Source organism: Panulirus ornatus, chromosome 2 (assembly GCF_036320965.1).
Source record: "Panulirus ornatus isolate Po-2019 chromosome 2, ASM3632096v1, whole genome shotgun sequence".
NCBI lineage: Eukaryota > Metazoa > Arthropoda > Malacostraca > Decapoda > Palinuridae > Panulirus > Panulirus ornatus.
Window position 1 is genome coordinate 11,825,372 of NC_092225.1, and position 22,688 is coordinate 11,848,059.

At 41.4% G+C, this 22,688-nt stretch overlaps 1 long non-coding RNA gene across 1 annotated transcript in view; it reads left to right on the top strand.

The window, feature by feature from the left end:
- Positions 1–13,886, top strand: part of LOC139753436 (uncharacterized) — a 41,716-nt gene extending 27,830 nt beyond the window's left edge. The window contains exon 3 of the long non-coding RNA XR_011713710.1: positions 13,362–13,886. This is a non-coding gene — a long non-coding RNA (uncharacterized lncRNA). The remainder of the gene's footprint in view (positions 1–13,361) is intronic.
- The last annotated feature ends 8,802 nt before the right edge of the window (positions 13,887–22,688 follow it).

Here is a 22,688-nt window from a genome sequence, read left to right on the forward strand (position 1 = left end):
CATCACCTAAAACCAGATGTTGTGCAACTTCGTAATAACCTCTGGTCATCATTTTGACCTGGACACCTGGCTGTACCTAATTTTTCTTTTCCAGCAATTTTCAGAACCGGTTTACCGTGAATTTTTAAAATCAACAGTGCTGTTTGGCATAGACTCGTGTATGTTTGGTGTAGACTCGTATCTGTTGCAATATATCTACTTTTTTTAGTTGTACAAAATACACGATAATCGCCAAACCACTAGATCTTAAGAAGCACACTTGAATGCTATATATTCCAGAGAAAAAGTATGAACTGATTTTATTGTATTACCTCAGGACATCTTTTCATCAAGCTCCTGTTCTTGTACGGTTGTGACGCAACATCCAGTAGAAGGTTAATGAACTCCTGTGGAGTAATGATACAACCTTACAGAAGGTGACTTTTCTCTCGTGGCTTTGACTAGAGTAGACGAAATTTTCTAGAACGCCAATCTTTATAAAGTTAACCCAACCAGGAAAAACAAAAGTTCGTTTTTCGATCATGATGGTCAAATTTGGTTTATTTTTCTCCAAAATCAGTTTTTTTTTTTCTTAGACTCAAGCCTTTAATGCAGTCGTATGGAAGAAGTAATAAGCAAACAAGGACAAGGCAACACTACATGACACTACACAATCCCTGCTAGGTATAATTTACATTTTTACATAAGTCATAAAGTTGCAAAAGTCGTAGATCATAAAAAAAAAAAATGAGTGGCACGCAGATTTGCATGGCACAGGGGTCGTGCAACCCGACCTCGTAAGATACTTGAGGGGATTTTTTCTTAGAGTGGGAAGGATTTACGGCTCCAAAATCATGCTCATGATTGCACGTGATGTCTTCTTTTATGGGCACATTATTGACGTAATAAGTCAAGGCGCCGCACATATTTTACTCGGTCCCTTCGGGAAGTAGATTGAACTTCAGGGCAAGGCTACAGGCAGCGAGGGAGATGAGGGGTGTCGAGTGTCTCACAATGGCGGGGCAGATTATCAGGGCACAAGGGCGGCCGACAGGTCCAGGATGCGACGGTGTTAAGGTTAGATCCTGGAGGACGCGACAGACGACGGGAAATGGGTCTCGGGTTTCAAGGCTGGGGGACGAGTGCGCGCGTCCTCTCGCTACCACCCACAAGATTGAATATCATTCCCGTATCTTGTATGGATGTTTAGAATGGCTAATGGCATGAGGAAGAGACTTGGTCGAGGTGGTGGTGCTGCGAAGGGTGAGCAGTGCCAACCCAGCCGAGCATCAACGCCGGGTCACCGTGTCCGCCCTCTTGAGTCACGCACGCCCAGCTAATGGAAGGTTAGGAAACCCGAGACGGCATGGGGGCCACGAATTACCCGGTCCTTTGGGAAGCAGAGAGTCCCGTTGTGAATTTTATCGGCAGAATGAATTGTCAATTTGGTGTGGCGACGTATTTGTATTTCTAGCTTCCTCTTCTGAAGACTGTTAGCGCCATGGCACATTAATTATCATATATAATATATTCATTTATATATTTAATTTGCTTTGTCGCTGTCTCCCGCTTTAGCGAGGTAGCGCAAGGAAACAGACTAAAGAATGGCCCAACCCACCCACATGCACATGTATATACATACACGTCCACACACGCAAATATACATACCTGTACATCTCAACGTATACATATATATACACACGCAGACATATACATATATACACATGTACATAATTCATACTGGCTGCCTTTATTCATTCCCATCGCCACCCCGCCACACATGAAATAAAAACCCCCTCCGCCCTCATGTGTGCGAGGTAGCGCTAGGAAAAGACAACAAAGGCCACGTTCGTTCACACTCAGTCTCTAGCTGTCATGTAATAATGCTCCGAAACCACAGCTCCCTTTCCACATCTAGGCCCCACAGAACTTTCCATGGTTTACCCTAGACGCTTCACATACCCTGGTTCAATCCATTGACAGCACGTCGACCCCGGTATACCACATCGTTCCAATTCACTCTGTTCCTTGCACGCCTCTCACCCTCCTGCATGTTCAGGGCCCGATCACTCAAAATCTTTTTCACTCCATCTTTCCACCTCTAATTTGGTCTCCCACTTCTCATTCCCTCCACCTCTGACACATATATCCTCTTGGTCAATCTTTCCTCACTCATTCTCTCCATGTGATCAAACCATTTCAAAACACCCTCTTCTACTCTCTCAACCACACTCTTTTTATTACCATACATATCTTACCCTGTTATTACTTACTCGATCAAACCACCTCACACCACAGATTGTCCTCAGATATTTCCAGCGCATCCACCCTCCTCCGAACAACACTATCTATAGCCCACGCCTCGCAACCGTATAACATTGTTGGAACCACTATTCCTGCAAACATATCCATTTTTGCTTTCCGAGATAATGTTCTCGACTTCCACACATTCTTCAACGCTCCCAGAACTTTCGCCCCCTACCCCACCCTATGATTCACTTCCGCTTCCATGGTTCCATCCGCTGCCAAATCCAGTCCCAGATATCTAAAACACTTCACTTCCTCCAGTTTTTCTCCATTCAAACTTACCTCCCAATTGACTTGTCCCTCAACCCTTCTGTGCCTAATACCTTATTCACATTCAGGTTCTTTCTTTCACACTTTATATATATATATATTATTTATATTTATTATACTTTGTCGCTGTCTCCCGCGTTTGCGAGGTAGCGCAAGGAAACAGACGAAAGAAGTGGCCCAACCCACCCCCATACACATGTATATACATACGTCCACACACGCAAATATACATACCTACACAGCTTTCCATGGTTTACCCCAGACGCTTCACATGCCTTTATTCAATCCACTGACAGCACGTCAACCCCGGTATACCACATCGCTCCAATTCACTCTATTCCTTGCCCTCCTTTCACCCTCCTGCATGTTCAGGCCCCGATCACACAAAATCTTTTTCACTCCATCTTTCCACCTCCAATTTGGTCTCCCTCTTCTCCTCGTTCCCTCCACCTTCGACACATATATCCTCTTGGTCAATCTTTCCTCACTCATTCTCTCCATGTGCCCAAACCACTTCAAAACACCCTCTTCTGCTCTCTCAACCACGCTCTTTTTATTTCCACACATCTCTCTTACCCTTACGTTACTCACTCGATCAAACCACCTCACACCACACATTGTCCTCAAACATCTCATTTCCAGCACATCCATCCTCCTGCGCACAACTCTATCCATAGCCCACGCCTCGCAACCATACAACATTGTTGGAACCACTATTCCCTCAAACATACCCATTTTTGCTTTCCGAGATAATGTTCTCGACTTCCACACATTCTTCAAGGCCCCCAGAATTTTCGCCCCCTCCCCCACCCTATGATCCACTTCCGCTTCCATGGTTCCATCCGCTGCCAGATCCACTCCCAGATATCTAAAACACTTCACTTCCTCCAGTTTTTCTCCATTCAAACTCACCTCCCAATTGACTTGACCCTCAACCCTACTGTACCTAATAACCTTGCTCTTATTCACATTTACTCTTAACTTTCTTCTTCCACACACTTTACCAAACTCAGTCACCAGCTTCTGCAGTTTCTCACATGAATCAGCCACCAGCGCTGTATCATCAGCGAACAACAACTGACTCACTTCCCAAGCTCTCTCATCCCCAACAGACTTCATACTTGCCCCTCTTTCCAAAACTCTTGCATTCACCTCCCTAACAACCCCATCCATAAACAAATTAAACAACCATGGAGACATCACACACCCCTGCCGCAAACCTACATTCACTGAGAACCAATCACTTTCCTCTCTTCCTACACGTACACATGCCTTACATCCTCGTTAAAAACTTTTCACTGCTTCTAACAACTTGCCTCCCACACCATATATTCTTAATACCTTCCACAGAGCATCTCTATCAACTCTATCATATGCCTTCTGCAGATCCATAAATGCTACATACAAATCCATTTGCTTTTCTAAGTATTTCTCACATACATTCTTCAAAGCAAACACCTGATCCACACATCCTCTACCACTTCTGAAACCACACTGCTCTTCCCCAATCTGATGCTCTGTACATGCCTTCACCCTCTCAATCAATACCCTCCCATATAATTTACCAGGAATACTCAACAAACTTATACCTCTGTAATTTGAGCACTCACTCTTATCCCCTTTGCCTTTGTACAATGGCACTATGCACGCATTCCGCCAATCCTCAGGCACCTCACCATGAGTCATACATACATTAAATAACCTTACCAACCAGTCAACAATACAGTCACCCCCTTTTTTAATAAATTCCACTGCAATACCATCCAAACCTGCTGCCTTGCCGGCTTTCATCTTCCGTAAAGCTTTCACTACCTCTTCTCTGTTTACCAAATCATTTTCCCTAACCCTCTCACTTTGCACACCACCTCGACCAAAACACCCTATATCTGCCACTCTATCATCAAACACATTCAACAAACCTTCAAAATACTCACTCCATCTCCTTCTCACATCACCACTACTTTATCACCCCCCCATTTATATATATATATATATATATATATATATATATATATATATATATATATATATATATATATATATATATATATGTTGAATGTGTTTGATGATAGAGTGGCAGATATAGGGTGTTTTGGTCGATGTGGTGTGCAAAGTGAGAGGGTTAGGGAAGATGATTTGGTAAACAGAGAAGAGGTAGTAAAAGCTTTGCGGAAGATGAAAGCCGGCAAGGCAGCAGGTTTGGATGGTATTGCAGTGGAATTTATTAAAAAAGGGGGTGACTGTATTGTTGACTGGTTGGTAAGGTTATTTAATGTATGTATGACTCATGGTGAGGTGCCTGAGGATTGGCGGAATGCGTGCATAGTGCCATTGTACAAAGGCAAAGGGGATAAGAGTGAGTGCTCAAATTACAGAGGTATAAGTTTGTTGAGTATTCCTGGTAAATTATATGGGAGGATATTGACTGAGAGGGTGAAGGCATGTACAGAGCATCAGATTGGGGAAGAGCAGTGTGGTTTCAGAAGTGGTAGAGGATGTGTGGATCAGGTGTTTGCTTTGAAGAATGTATGTGAGAAATACTTAGAAAAGCAAATGGATTTGTATGTAGCATTTATGGATCTGGAGTAGGCATATGATAGAGTTGATAGAGATGCTCTGTGGAAGGTATTAAGAATATATGGTGTGGGAGGCAAGTTGTTAGAAGCAGTGAAAAGTTTTTATCGAGGATGTAAGGCATGTGTACGTGTAGGAAGAGAGGAAAGTGATTGGTTCTCAGTGAATGTAGGTTTGCGGCAGGGGTGTGTGATGTCTCCATGGTTGTTTAATTTGTTTATGGATGGGGTTGTTAGGGAGGTGAATGCAAGAGTTTTGGAAAGAGGGGCAAGTATGAAGTCTGTTGGGGATGAGAGAGCTTGGGAAGTGAGTCAGTTGTTGTTCGCTGATGATACAGCGCTGGTGGCTGATTCATGTGAGAAACTGCAGAAGCTGGTGACTGAGTTTGGTAAAGTGTGTGAAAGAAGAAAGTTAAGAGTAAATGTGAATAAGAGCAAGGTTATTAGGTACAGTAGGGTTGAGGGTCAAGTCAATTGGGAGGTGAGTTTGAATGGAGAAAAACTGGAGGAAGTGAAGTGTTTTAGATATCTGGGAGTGGATCTGGCAGCGGATGGAACCATGGAAGCGGAAGTGGATCATAGGGAGGGGGAGGGGGCGAAAATTCTGGGAGCCTTGAAGAATGTGTGGAAGTCGAGAACATTATCTCGGAAAGCAAAAATGGGTATGTTTGAAGGAATAGTGGTTCCAAAAATGTTGTATGGTTGCGAGACGTGGGCTATGGATAGAGTTGTGCGCAGGAGGATGGATGTGCTGGAAATGAGATGTTTGAGGACAATATGTGGTGTGAGGTGGTTTGATCGAGTAAGTAACGTAAGGGTAAGAGAGAGGTGTGGAAATAAAAAAGAGCGTGGTTGAGAGAGCAGAAGAGGGTGTTTTGAAATGGTTCGGGCACATGGAGAGAATGAGTGAGGAAAGATTGACCAAGAGAATATATGTGTCGGAGGTGGAGGGAACGAGGAGAAGAGGGAGACCAAATTGGAGGTGGAAAGATGGAGTGAAAAAGATTTTGTGTGATCGGGGCCTGAACATGCAGGAGGGTGAAAGGAGGGCAAGGAATAGAGTGAATTGGAGCGATGTGGTATACCGGGGTTGACGTGCTGTCAGTGGATTGAATCAAGGCATGTGAAGCGTCTGGGGTAAACCATGGAAAGCTGTGTAGGTATGTATATTTGCGTGTGTGGACGTGTGTATATACATGTGTATGGGGGTGGGTTGGGCCATTTCTTTCGTCTGTTTCCTTGCGCTACCTCGCAAACGCGGGAGACAGCGACAAAGCAAAAAAGAAAAAAAATTTATATATATATATAATATATATATATATATATATATATATAATATAACGCTGGGTGTTTCTCACATACATTCTTCAAAGCAAACATACATATATATATGTATATATATATATGTACATGTGAACAATGTGGGAAATGGTTTAGAAAACTGAAGCTTCTAGCTTGAAATGAAATGAAAAATGAATGTCACATAATGGTTCAACCTCTGGCTATGGAAAAGGGAAATGTATAATTTATTTACACAAACGTCAATAGTAGTTTTCATCAATTTAACCACTGTATCATACTGCCTGGTCCACTTCTCTTATCATGAAACAGGAATATTGGCTTATGATGTTTCTCAATTGTCTTCATTACACAAAGTAATGGGTATGTTTGAAGGAATGGTGGTTCCAACAATGTTGTATGGTTGCGAGGCATGGGCTATGGATAGTTGTGCGCAGGAGGGTGGATGTGCTGGAAATGAGATGTTTGAGGACAATGTGTGGTGTGAGGTGGTTTGATCGAGTAAGTAATGTAAGGGTAAGAGAGATGTGTGGAAATAAAAAGAGTGTGGTTGAGAGAGCAGAAGAGGGTGTTTTGAAATGGTTTCTTCACATGGAGAGAATGAGTGAGGAAAGATTGACCAAGAGGATATATGTGTCAGAGGTGGAGGGAACGAGAAGTGGGAGACCAAATTGGAGGTGGAAAGATGGAGTGAAAAAGATTTTGAGTGATCGGGGCCTGAACATGCAGGAGGGTGAAAGGCGTGCAAGAAGTACAGTGAATTGGAACGATGTGGTATACCGGGGTCGACGTGCTGTCAGTGGATTGAATCAGGGCATGTGAAGCGTCTGGTGTAAACAATTGAAAGCTGTGTAGGTATGTGTATTTGCATGTGTGGACGTATGTATATACATGTGTATGGGGGTGGGTTGGGCCATTTCTTTCGTCTGTTTCTTTGTGCTACCTCGCAAACGCGGGAGACAGCGACAAAGCAAAAAAAAAAAAAAAAAAAAAAAAAAAAATATATATATATATATATATATATATATATATATATATATATATATATATATATATATATCGTGTTTCATATTCCCCGTGGAATCTTAGGAATATATATATATATATATATATATATATATATATATATATATATATATATATATATATATATATATATATATATATCCCTAGGGATAGGGGATTAAGAATAGTTCCCACGTATTCCCTGCGTGTCGTAGAAGGCGACTAAAAGGGGAGGGAGCGGGGGGCTAGAAATCCTCCCCTCTCGTTTTTTTTTTCATTTTCCAAAAGAAGGAACAGAGGGGGCCAGGTGAGGATATTCCAAAAAAGGCCCAGTCCTCTGTTCTTAACGCTACCTCGCTAACGCGGGAAATGGCGAATAGTTTAAAAGAAAAGAAAGAAATATATATATATATATATATATATATATAATCATAGAAACCGCCGAGGAAAGGAGAAAACACAAGAATTCTGAGCGCTTTCGTGTATTAGCACATCTCTAGAGGACAAACTAGATCCATTTATTGTAAAAGAAAGTGGTAAAAGTTTTATGAACTGTTTTTGAGTATGTCATACACTGCAAGTTAACCTTCTTTCCGTTTTTACCTGAGTGAGGTCATTCGGGAAATGTCAGGTCATGGTCAGTTAGAGGGTGGGTCACGCAGAACCTGGTACCAACCTCGCCATTCACTAATTACATGGCTACATGACACCATTCTAGGTTCCCTCCTGCTCTGTACACATAATCTCTCGTTTCTATTTTGTAACTAGTTCTCTGAAGATGTAATGTAAGAAAGCGCTCAGGATTCCCATGTTTCCTTCTTTTAGTGGTATTTCTGCATTTAAGAAGTCGCGCTTTTGTTGTAAATTTCTGCGCGCGCGCACACACACACACACACACACACACACACACACTAACACACACACACACACTTAAAAGTAATGCTTCTATAATAAGATTTGAACAAGCAAAGCTAAGATGGAACATCTGGAGAAAATGGACGGAGAAAGAAAACTAGAATAGTATTTCATAGGGTTCTGGTTGGTCTGTGGTTAGGATTTTCTTAAATTCTTTTGGAGTGACCTCAAGATGACATTGATGCAGCAGATTATTCTTATACCTCGTCAGAACCAGAATGTTAAACCAGACACTAATTCCATATGACCGTGTGTTAACATTCCTCATCTTCGAGAGAAAACCAATTATGAATTATAATGGCACAAATAAGGTGCTTTGCCTCACGATCTGGGGAAACTCTTCACCGATGCTTCGCTGCAGTACTCACCCTCTTCCTCGAATATGATCAGTAAAAAAAGAATTAACAATCACGTATCAAATTTTAATCATGACTGATCAACACTTCAGGTGTTTCAGATTAAACTAAGAAAGTATAATCAGGTACTTGAATCATTCACTTAAGGATACCACATGCAGAAAAGGAATATGTTTGTTTCGTGAGACACAAACCTAGAAGTCGAAAGAAACGAGATAACGAGATTTTACCGAGATAACGTCACAGCGACACAGACATGTACATGCTCTTGTTGGGTCACATCCAACTTTTCAAAATTTCTCGTGAAAATTATCAAAGTTGTCAAACTCGTATGAGTCTGGCTGAGGAAGAATGGTGTCTGGAGTGTCAGTGTGATCAGATCCTTCCCTAAATCTTACAGCAAGAGTTGGGGTTCAGCTGTTGCTGCTGCTTCGTTTATCTGGGATGCATTAAACGGCTTAATAGGATCCAGATCTAGATGACGAGATCCTACGATTAGATCTCTAAAGCGGTGATTGCAGTAGTCGATTTTAATGACGCATTAATAACCCTAGCAATACGTGGGAAAAGTTAAGTACTATCTTACGATGTTTATTGTATGTACAATATTCTTAGTATCATCAGTATGTATTTTCATATGTTTTCAATCTAATGTGATCAGAACTATGATATAGTGCAACTAACCGTTGATCTAGCTTGAGCCAAACGTCATCGTTCAGTTAATCTAATCTAAGCAGAATATTGTAAGTGTAACCTCGTCCTGATTCAGCTGGATGCGAACTTAACATGTCTCGCTTCATTTCAAAACACTGCTCCTAATTAGATTAGAATATGTACAACCCACTGTTGACTTGGCAAGTTCCAAACGTCATGCATTCCGCTTTTCTTCAAAACGCTGCTCTCAATCATTTATTCTAGTATCTTGTACACAAAGCACATTTAGCGAGCTATGAACAGTTCTCTCCACCGTCCTCGCATGTTATTAAATGTAGAAGGCAGGAAGCAGTGGTAGAGAGACTCATTGGGGTTATAGGGGCAAGGTGGACCTACTTATATGTGTAGAATTCGACTACCAAAGACTAATTGCAGGTCTTCAGCCACCACATCCGTCTCGTGGGCCCTGCAGTGTTGGTCGAGTGCTGTAATTTGTACCTAGCATTAGGGTTCTGCTAAGGTGACATTATGTGGTTTCGGAGCTTTGTTCTGTCTCCCCCTACCATGTGTGACCACCCGACTGTTTCGTCCTGGACTGTATTTATCTCCCTTTACGTGTGCTCTGTTGCCAGCGCTTCCTGGGCAAATTATCGGTAGCGAGGGGGTGATTATAAGCCTGCCCGGAGCTTATTCATAAGTTTTGTGACATAACACAAGTTTAATTGAGACTTACCAAGTCGACGTTAAACAGTTGGCAAAGTTGATAAAGGTGCATTGTGGAAGGTGTAACGAATTTAGGGTGTGAAAGGAAAGCGTCTGTAATCAGCGAGTTTTTATGATGAGTAAGATGTATGTACAGTAGGGATAGAGGAGGATGAGTTGTTTCAACTGAAGGTGGGTGTACGTCTTGGGCATTTGCTGTCACCATGACTTTTATCTGCCTATAGATGGGGTGGTGATGGAGGTTAACGAGAGGATTTTATAGACGAGGTGTTTACTACGATGGAGATGGTAAGGCCTACTGGTGCTGTTTGCAGATGACACAGCTCTAGTGGTAGACTCGAGTGAGAAACTGCAGAAGCTGCTATGCGAGTATGGGATGTGTGTGAAAGAAGGTTCTTACTGTGAATAAACCTATGAGATTAAGAAAGGAGTTTGGTGTGAGTTTGAGCTTAAAAAGCAGAAAACCATGATCTGGAGTGTTTTAGATACCTGAGAGTGGACATAGCAACGAATGGAACCACTGGAGCTGAAATGAGCAATGGGATGGTTAAGGGTGGAAGGTCCTTGGATGCACTGGGAAGTATGTTGAATGAGGGGTCAATGTTTGCCGGGGAAAAATGGGTGTGTTTGAGGGTGTAGTGTTCCTAACGATGCTGTATGGGTGCGAATTGTAGTAAGCCCTAATAAATGAGAAAGAGCGGTAGAAGGTAGATGTGATGGAAGTGACATGTTTGAGAACTTGTGTGGTTTGAGCAATGACAGATTGAGAGAGAGGTGTGGTGGTAAGTTGAATATGATTCATGTGGATGTATGGAGAAGAGGAGTGAAAGAGACGGACTAAAAAAATGTCAGTAGTGGAAAGGGGAGACCGGAAAGGATATAGAAGGGTGAAAAGAGACTTTAGATTATCGGGGTATGAGCCTACAGCAAGATGAGATGTGCACATGGGTTGTAGCAAATTGGAACGATGTGGTATACAGGTGGAAATGTGTTGTCAATGGACTGAACTGGGCATATGTGGAGGTAAGGTGAAACCATGGAAACGTCCGTGGGGCTTGGTTGTGAACAGGGGTTTCTGGTGCATTATTCGTGACAGCTAAGTATGTTTGTGAGTATATGACACTGCTCTTAATTCTCTTCACGGCGCTACCGCGCTACTTGTAGAAATTGTGAACTAATCCGTATTATACACTATGCTTAAGAATCATGCTGGAGATTTACCAAACACAGGGATCAGTGAACCATATAAGGGGCACTTTATCCTTAGGCTGGATGTCCGTCACTATATGCATACTTCATACCAACGCGCGGTACCTAACAGCATGATCGAAAAAGGTCAAACTTTAGAATGAATTAGAGATTATATTCATGGTTGCCACGGGACGCGCATTAAGATTTTGAACTAAATCGAAAGAATCGTTGACTGAAATTTTGAATTTCTTTGGTCGCGTCTTGAAGTGGAAAATGCCACAGTCCAGTTGCTCACAGGAGAACAACTAACACAAGCCAAGTTGAGGCCGCAGATGTGATGTCCTGTTGCTTGAGTCAAGCGCCGTGCAAATGTAGCACAAACACCAAGCACAGAGAGCTCGGGTGTGCTTGGTGAAATGCGAGAAGCACTGGAGCTTGGTGTGTGTGTGTGTGTGTGTGTGTGTATGTGTCGGTCTAGTTTCATGCGCATTTTTCTGGCAACACAATACTTTAATCATGACCAGGAATCATTTATCAAGCAGAACTTTTAAGACTATGAATCAGAACCGGTCAGGTCAAGGCGTTCAATCCTTGTTTTGTACCTTTAGTCGTTGTTGGCTCTCTGGTGATTATCTTCGAAAGGAAAAAGAATCTAGATAACCACTGAAGTTGATGAACTTTCCTTAATGTGCGGAGAAGGTCCGCAAGGCCTTGAACGCAAGATATATAAGGATGAATTTTGAAAACAATCTGCACCATGAGGACGTTGATATGAACATTAATGAACAGGTTCGTTGAGTTAATGGTGGGAAGGCAATATCCTGAAAGGACTGCGTTATGAACAAGGAGGACATTAGAACACACTGTAGTCACTTGCTCTACTTGAACTGTGAATCCGATCACACAAACCCAAAACAGATGTCAAGGACTCCTTTCTCTTTCTGGCAAGTGTGGATGGGGGTTTGGGGTGATGGGAGGGGGAAGGAGCCGAGTGTGAGGAGGGTTGAAGGATATGGGTGAAGGTTCGGTGGATGGGATGGGGGGCAAGCAGTAAGTTGTATGCTGTAGGTGTCATGTATTGCTTAAGGAAATCAAGTATTAATTGGTAATTGAAGGGATAATTGTTATAGAAAATATGGGTTAGCACTTGTATTAAAGGTATGATTACCGCCATCAATCTTAAGTCTGAAAAGTCCTCTTAACGAGCCATAACTCAACAGGTAGACATATCGTTTACTGTGACCATGTGAATCGGAAGATTGGGAGGTGAGCGGGAATTTCAACACTGGTAACGTACTAATAACGTGAAAGGAAACGTGTCACCATTGTGACGATGTTTCAAAACCTCGTATAACGAAAATATCTTGTGCATTATTATGGTTTTATTCAGTTGACTCGGAGGAGAACCTGACCCCGAGGTCGACACGGGGATCTTGTGAGCGGTGCGGGGTAACAAGATTTACAAATGCTGCCGCGATTCGTGACGATCTTGCGACTGCAGGAACTGCTCGAGGACGCTTGCATGATGCGGGTAGCCACAACAGGATTCCCAGTGATGGTTGGCTGGTGGTTTGGGCTCTAGGCCTAAAGCAGTTGCCAGGGTGATGATTAAGGCCGTCAGCGTCACGCTAAATCCACCATCCGAAACATTCTTTTAATACTTTCATCAGGTGTTGAAGATAATTCTAAGGCTACAGTCACTCTTATGTACGTGGAACTGCTGACGGAGGTACACGGTGATGGTAAACTCACCCTCGGTCTTCATGCGAAAGAAGGATAACAATTCTGGTACATGCCTATGCCCAGCGACGAGTTGTTTTCTCGACGAATCGCGGCAGAATACATTTTACAGAGGACGAATGTCACGAGGTAATGTATTGAGAGCATTTCATCCCGAACCACAGTAATCAAATTAGCATGTTATACAAATTGCAAATCATAGGCTTCATCTCTTATTAAACATATTACACTGTTGGGTTGAATATCCAATGACATAAAATCAAAAATATTAAAAAACCCGGGTATCAAGTTAGGAAGTCCACAGATGTAATAAGCAGTGAAACTGACAGTGACCACTTTCCATCGGCAGGTATGACGGTGATGGTATGTACGAGGAGGAGTGGAAAAACAGCATCGCTTGTAACGTGTAGGGGAGGAGGCCCGCGCATGGACGATATCCAAGCTGAAGGAAGGTTCCATGCGCAGTGATACTTCTGTATTGTGCAGGACTATTTCTTTCCCGTCATACATGAAAGAAACTTCCTCTTCCTCCCCCATTCTGTTTATCCACGACCTCTGTCCCATCTATACGGGCAGCATTGTCCAGCCGTGGTTTGCTGGCCGGGAAAATCTACAGCTGCTGCAATGGCTAAAAAGTAAGGGGACAGATATTAACACATGGGAGCTGGCTAGGGAAAGGACATCTGCCTAGTTATTCGCCCACACAAAAGCGGAGTGGGAGCAGTTGCACGCTGAGCCTAAGATCGTCTGCTAACCGTCCACCTCAGTGCTTGACAACCCGCGTGTTGGTCATCGAAGATGGTGATGTTGGCTGGACGCCGTCCTGAATCAAGAGAGCTGATGATATTTTTGTGAATAAAATAATGTGTCCGAAGCACTTTTTTTAATCTCAATTATCTCATGAATATATCAATTTTCAGCAGTAGACGCCAATCATAGATATCACTTAACTGCATAAAACGTATCGCTCAGGTATATTCCAAAGCACGAAATATTTCACATTGTATAAACATTCGTCGAGCGTAATGCTTAGTGACTATATACTGTAACTAATTAAATTTTGAATTTGCATATTTCTGAAGATGTCAGACATTTGATGTGAATTTACATGAGAACATTTACTTAAATCCACAACACTGTGTAGTGGTGGTGATAATGGGTAAGTATTGAGGGCGTGGGTGTGTGTGGAGAGTGGAACACTGTTACGTCCCGTTACTAGCTTACCTTTAGAATGATCACACTGGTTTGAATGAACGGCGCTAATCTTATAGATTTAATACAGGTGCAAACCTACGTTCATCAACCATAATAACTCCTATCATCAATCCATGCATAATTTGCTTGATTAATGACAACACCACACAAATTAGATCGTCCCCCACCCCCTTGCATGCCTAACCCTAACTTCTAACCCTCCTCTCCCTTGCCTTGTACCCCAACATTCACAGTGTAACAAATGAATTTTTGGCTAATGGTTCAGATTCAAGTGTTAAGGTTCACGGAGAACGGGTGGCTGTAGTGCGCGGAGATGTCCCAAGCTATGCGTACCTTTCCCATACAATGTGGTGAGTAATGCTGAGAGAGAACGGATCATTGATGGGTAATGTAAGGCCGAGCAGAAAGGGGAAAAATACGTTGGAAACTGTTAATATACGAGTCGAAACTGAAATAAAACTTGAAAAAAAAAATGTTTCAACACTCGTGTTACCCCGTCTCTTAACCTTGTATATATATATGCATCGCGAGTTTTATTCCCAGACTAACCTAGCCAGGAGAGAGGGTGGGTGTGTGTGTGTCTGTACGTCTGTTGAGCCTGTGGAGCGAAAAGTTCGGCCTTCCCTCCTCCTGCGCCTTGATCACCCAGGTGCTCACCTGACCGGTTTTCGGAAGCAACTTCCACCACGCTCGGGTGGGTAAGGGGGAGCTGAATGTGTAATAATAGATATGTCAGCTGACCAGCTAGTCAGAGACAATGCTCGGAAGCCAGCAACTTCTCTTGTCTTTACAGTACAAAAAGTACTGAATGAAATAACTGGCTTTTGAAGCATCTATATATGCCAAGTACTGAATGAAATAACCGGCTTTTGAAGCATCTGTATATGCCAGTCTCGGTATGCAAGTTCAGCGGAGCTTCGAAATAGCTTTAGTTTACCCATCTTGCCACATGCATGCATCCCTGTGTACTGCGATATACCCACATATGCGTTGTTTGAAGTGCTACACACACTGGGATAAACAAGAATGTGTCTTTGACGTAAAATTGCTCTGCGAATTTGATAAATCGTAACCGGAATTCCTCGTGCTCTATTTTTTAGTTTATTTTCAGATTCAGATAATGAATATTGTTCTGAGGATCAAGTGTTTAAGTTTCTGTGTTGTGTGTATGGTGGATACAACGTAATATAATATGTAAGGATGGATGAACATATAAAATCCTTATTCCACTTGATCAATATAAATTGACTCGATGTCTACTCCTATAAGAAATCTACCTTTCGCATGGACGCATGATATGCATTCGTTGGGCTTGGAAGAGGGCTACGGGATGGCCCTGGGAAATACAGAGAGGCTTTACGGGGAGATAAAATTCGTAAACTTCTGTTTCTTCCGTTTAGCGTGTCACAAAGAAATGGTGTGAATTGATAGTTTGCAAAGCATTTCAAGAACTAACACGTTTAGATGTTGCTTCATCATTGTGCTGGCTTTCTGGTAGTCGATATGGCACGGAAAACTAAATGAATTTATCATGGCCCTTTCTTATACGCTATATATATATATATATATATATATATATATATATATATATATATATATATATATATATATATATACATAATTTTCTTTTAAACTATTCGCCATTTCCCGCGTTAGCAAGGTAGCGCTAAGAACAGAGGACTGGGCCTTTAAGGGAATATTCTCACCTGGTCCCCTTCTCTGTTCCTTCTTTTGGAAAAAAAAAAAAAAACGAGAGGGGAGGATTTCCAGCCTCCCGCTCCCTTCCCTTTTAGTCGCCTTCTACGACACGCAGGGAATACGTGGGAAGTATTCTTTCTCCCCTATCCCCAGGGATATATATATATATATATATATATATATATATATATATATATATATATAATATCAAAGATTTAACCAGATGTTCGTCTTAACATTGTCAAAACTATAGTATATAGAGTGTATAGAGAAGGTTCAGTGAGGTGGGGGGGGGGTCAACAAAGATAAAGAAAACAGCAATTCGAGGTGAGGAGTGCCTTTCTTAGAAAGGGAGAAGAGTGAGGGGTGATCTTATCACAACTAGCAAGTTTTTAAACCAAGTTGATGATATAGACAGAGTTCAGTTATTCGAAAGATTCAGGGACTTTAAGAACCATAGAAAAATAAAGCAATTAGAAAAGTATTTTTATATTAATGACGGAGGAATGGAATAAACTGAATAGGGAAACTAAAGCAGCCATCTTACGGAAGTTTCAAAAAGTTGTTTGAGAGTAGGGAAGGATCAAGAGATCGAGCCTCACAAGAGATGAGTACCCCTCTCCCCTCGCAATAAAAATAGGTAACTGCACACATTCAAGTATCAAGTAAAGACTAGTTGCATATGAATCATCCTGCCTACCGTCTAAAATTTTGACATCGATTATAAACTTGTAAAAAGTATTGCACATGGATGTGTTTAACAGTTACGTCGTTAGAGAAGAGACTAACACAGAAGAGGAGGAAAAGGAGCAGCAGGAGAACAGTGGAGTGAGAAGAAAGGGAGTTAGCAAGAAGGGGAAAAAGAATAGGAATGAGAAAGGAGGGAAAATTATAGGAGAACTGGAAAAGGAGATAAAATTTGATTTGGGGAGGCAATTGAAAAAAGGTGAGATGTGAAAGAGGAAAAGAGGAGGAGGGACACAAGTAAAGTGGAGGAAAATGGGGAAAAAAGATGAAAATTTAGGGAAAGACTACTAAAAAAAAATGAGAGAGGAAGGAGAGGGCAGAACCGATGGAGAAATTGAGAAGGTCGGCATCGAAGAGGTAAGATACCGCTGTCGATACAGTGTGGAAACATACGGAGAAAATTTACAAGATTTTCATTCGCTCGGAACCAATATTAACTTGATTGGGCAGACATAATATTCCCACAAGCAGTGCACGGCAGAAATATATATATATATATATATATATATATATATATATATATATATATATATATATATATATATATAAAATTTCTCTCTTTTGTCTCCCCTGATGATGTGATTATTACACGAAAGTGCACTTAGGAACTTATCGTGTTTCATTTTCCCCCTGGACTCTTAGGAATATATATATATATATATATATATATATATATATATATATATATATATATATTTTTTTTTTTTTTTTTTTTTTTCATACTATTCGCTATTTCCCGCGATAGCGAGGTAGCGTTAAGAACAGAGGACTGGGCCTTTGAGGGAATATCCTCACCTGGACCTCTCCTCTGTTCCTTCTTTTGGAAAAAAAAAAAAAAAAAAAAAAAAACGAGAGGGGAGGATTTCCAGCCCCCCGCTCCCTTCCCTTTTAGTCGCCTTCTACGACACGCAGGGAATACGTGGGAAGTATTCTTTCTCCCCTATCCCCAGGGAAATATATATATATATATATATATATATATATATATATATATATATATATATATATATATATATATATATATGAGACGTATAATCCACCATCCCTTACGGTCTTAAACGCCCTAGTTCGTTTTTACAACAAGAATTAATTAAACCTAACAAAACCAGATTATACGTGTCCATTACCCTAATACTGGCTGGCGGATCTCATCAATCAAGGGTTGGATTCCCCGCGAGTGTAATCCCGCTAATGCTCGCTGGCCACCCGTGTCTATACACAGCCCACACCTAGCAAGTCTGCTTGCTTGCTGGATTGCTTACTTGCTGGATTATTGATTGCTAAACTGTTTACTTGATTATTTGCTTGTTTGCTCGCTTACTGGATTTACTATTTTATTCGCTTACTGGGTTGTTTACTTGCTTGATTATTTGCTTGTTTGCTGGATTGTTTAGTTATTTGCTCGCTTGCTGGATTTTTTTTACTTGCTTGCTTACTGGGTCATTTACTTGGTTATTTACTCGCTTGCTGGATTGTTTACTTGCTTGCTTGCTTACTGGGTCATTTACTTGGTTATTTACTCGCTTGCTGGATTGTTTTGTTGATTATTTGCTTGTTTGCCTACTTGATCGATTATTTACTTGTTTATTTGCTTGCTTTGCTCATTTGCCTGCTTGCTGGATTGTTTATTTATTTGCTCGCTTGCTGGACTGTTTACTTGATTATTTGCTTGCTTGCTGGATTTATTTATTTGCTTGCTTGCTGGATTGTTTACTTGATTATTTGTTTTCTTGCTTACTGGATCGTTCAAGTGATTATTTGCTCGCTTGCTGGATTGTTTACTTGCTTATTTGCTCGTTTGCTTGCCTGCTGGATTATTTACTCGCTTGTTTATTTGCCTGTTTCCTTGCTTCTGGTTGCATTGCATTTTCACTCTGGTTTGGTTTATTATTGCTTGCTTCTTGAATGGTTTTGCTCGCCAAGTGATTTGTTTGATAGCTAGCTAGTGGGACGGGCGAATGATCGGCTTGATGATTATCTAACTGACACGTTGGATGGTCTGGTGACTGGCAAACTGATTGGGTGATTGATAAACTGGGAAGCTGGCTGGTAAACTGGTTGGCTGGCTGGAACGCCCCCACGCTCTGTTCAACCCCTTTGTCTAAATAAGAAGCTTGTTGATTAGCTGACGTCTAACAGACTGGTTGGCTGGCTAACTTACTGGCTGGTTGGGTGACTGGTTGAAAAAACTGATTGGCTGGCCGGCTGACAGAATGTTTAACTGACTGGTTGGCTAGCTGACAGATTGTTAGGCTGGCTAGGTGACAGACTGACTGACAAATTGAATGGTTGGTGGACAGAGTGTTTGCCTGACGCGATGGCTGGATGAGAGCGAGTGAGTGACTGACATTCTGCCTGGCTAGCTGACTAACTGCCTTTTCGACTGATTGTTTAAATGAGTAACAGGGTAAATGTTGAGTTTAACGACGCGACGATTTTAATTGACGAAAACCATACCAATCGGTTTAAATAGATTACTACTCTTATTTGCGGAATTGAATACTTCTAATACACATTGAACTAACAGATAACATGAGAGGAAGCAGAGCATAGGAAATGATGGAAGAAGTAAGGTTAGATATCAAAACAAGCGAAAGACAGAACAAAGTGACAGAAACCTCACCTAAGTATGTCAATGCTATTGTCGTTTGATGTCCATTTGCTGAGGCTCTGTGCGTGTGTGTGTTCAGAGAGGGACTGTTTCGATGGTTCTCATCTGAAAATTTATAAATCTATTGAAGTATTTTTGTGGAAGTCCAAGAAAGTCTTCCCAAATATTGTTAAAAGAATAGTTTCTTGAACTTTCAGAGATGAACCTTTCAAAAATAAGAAATAATAATTGACCTCAAACGTACTTCGACTATTCTACTTGGAGAACATAAACTAGAATGCTTATATTTTTACATTCAATGATTAATATTAAGGTAAATCATGGCAACTATTTTCATAGGCTTTACTCATTTGATTTTTTCATTCTTTTTCATTATCCAATATTACGTTTTCCCTCGTCTTTAAGGCTCCCGCCATTTACCTACCATAGAACTGTTGAACTTGTTCCAAAGTCACTTCTGCAGGTGTTATCGTGTTCTACGAATTGTTAGAAAAAAGAAATCCGTTGATGTAATTTGCAAGTCGATAGTTCACACCGCCACAGATGTAGACATGATATATACCCGCTAACTGCTTGACCAGTTGGCTGTGTGTGTAACAGGCTGGGCGAGGCCGGCAAGGGTTCAATAGCATTAATATAGTTCAAGGGACTAAGTCCAGTGACCTACTTTAGCTGCGACTAACTCAGTTCCTACTTTTGGGAAGTGGTAATACAAGAGGAGAGGATTTCTAGCTGGGTGGTGGGCCTCCCCTTGCCCAATCACCACCCTAAGTCCTGCCCCTGATAGTCACCTTGTAAGACGCGCTGGATATACGTGGATAGAATTGTTTTACCTCAGTGATAAGCATTAATCACTGATCATTACATTTCTTCCATAATCTAAAATGATACGGAAAGGAAAAAAATGCCGTTTCTTTTGTGAATGAACAAATAGAAGAAAATTTGCTATACAATAGTAGTACAACACCCGACCTATATATATTATGTACATTAGAGAGAGAGAAAAAAAAAAGAAGGAAAAATCTGTTTAATAATACAGAGAGAAGCAACGCGACAAACTTCACCTGAGAACTAAGGGAACAACAGGAGGTTGTGGTGAAGCGCTGCTGAATAATATGGCACTAATATTTTGACCTCTGGCCTTGTAAACACAGCTGTTGACCTCGAGCGGGTCAGCGGAGGATGTAAACATATTATCTAGTAATGGACAGAGACCAAGATCTCCCAAGATAACGGAGGTGGATTTAATTTACGATTCATTATGAAATTTGTGCAAGATAACACTGGAGGTTGTAAAATGCATCTGGTGTGCAATAACACTTGAGATTGTGAAAAGCATGTAATCTTGTGTGTACAAGATAACACAAATATAAATCGTATCAGGTTTGTACAGAATAACATTTGAGATTATAATGTGTGTGGTGTGTGTAAGATGGCACTCGACTGTAAAACGCATCTGATGAAGTTATATAAAGGTTCAGATTGAAAGTAGTTATAACTGAAATAGTGTAACACGTCGCTAACGTATTGTGCTGTAGTGCTACAGTTCTCGAGTGTAGTAACGGGTTCAGAATGTAGAGCACTGTGATATTAAAGTAATGGGAGTTTCATCATAGACTATTCCCTCCCAAATTAATCTCATTATGCTGTGATGTTACGATCATGGGAGCTATTAAGAGCTAAATGTCGTACGCATGTAACTAAGAACTTGTTACTCGCATAACCTGCACAGACTGCTTGAAGCAGGTGAATGTCTATATGGTGGAAATAAGAGAATTTTGCATAAGGCTTTTAAGCTTTATAAACAAACCTCTGATCATTATTTTGCTAAATGATGCTCAACTATAAGGATGGACACATCCCGGAGCTTCCAGTTGTGGAAGTAAGCTTTCAGTCTACTTGTTTGATAGATAATGAAGACATATCTCGTAGGTGGAAGCAATGTCGATCTTTCATCTCATTTTAGTGTTCTGGCTCTTAGTAGGACGACTTCAATGGATTTAACTGGATCGGTGAATTCACACAAAGGCTTAGGTGGGGAGTTGTCACTCGTGCCGCCTTCATCGCAAGCCCAGCTAAATAGAAAGTAGTCCTGCTAACTACCATTGCCTCTACAGTATGCTATCTAGCAGCCGTCCCTACCTGCACTGCCGTTACCCGTTGGCTTCCTCATATCCCTGTGAAGTAGGGGGCTTGTGGTAGGTGCTACTAATCCTTGCTCGAGGGTGAAACGAGATGATATAAGGCTCCTTAAGGTGAATATTGTGCACAATTGCAAACCCAGACGGTAAGGATAATGACTGGTTGCCTATACACATGCAACCATTAGAAACAACCCCAGCACTATCCTAACATGCACACACATTGATATCCTCGAGTCTACAGATATACTTCAATACAAATGCACGCCTCACCCACAGATATCGCTATTGGCATCAAACTAGCCGCTCGAGCAATATTATCGCCATTAGAATATCCGAAAATATAAACACACACACACACACACACACGTTAATGTCAGTGTTTCCAGTAATGGGGATGCCAGTGATGTGTGTACCAAGAATGACAGGGTCAGTGTTACCAGTGCGAGGGGTGCTGGTGCATAGTGTATCGGTAGATCTATCAACTGTGTCTTAATATTTGGTTTTGATGCAGAAAGAGGATTTTTAGCGTTGAATAAGTCTCATGAAAGCAAAGCTATACAGAAGAGACATAAAACTACCCAGAGGAAAGGGAACCCAGTGCCTATCGAAATGATCTGTTGTCCAAGTTGGCCCAGACATGGTTCTCGGATGGCTGTCCTCTTGTCAAATCAACAAGCTCTTGTTATCATTATCATTACAATCATTATTATTTTGCGTTATATCCGGATCTGCGGGTTCATACGGATGAGTGGGGATGCGAGAAGAACGAGCATGAAGAGGTGAGAGGAGGGACTTGGAAGGATTTTCGGATAGGGAAAATTAGATATGCTAAGTCTCTGTGGCACAAGAGGTTGAGAGACAGGGGAAGCACTAAGTGAAGGGTAATTTTTGGTGAAGAGGGATTGTCACAGTGGGCAGATATACGATGGTGTTTTAGAGCCGAGGCTGATGTTACCGGCTTGAATTAGTAATAGGGAGATAATGAGCGGGGGCATCATCCCATAGAGGTAAAAATAAAATGGTATGTGTCTGTGTAAGACGTTTGGGCATGACCCGGTCTGGGAACAGCTCAAGGAGAGGGTAATTTCTGGGTAGGGGGTTATTACAGTTTTTGAATACTTGTGTTACACTGGTTAAATTCCAATCCTCAGGAACTTTTCCCATAGCGAACGACTCCTTAAATTTAAGAGAGCAGTCAAGTGCTTTAGTATCTCATTTTTCGTTTTCTTTTAGTGTTTTGAGATCAAACCTATCTGAGTCT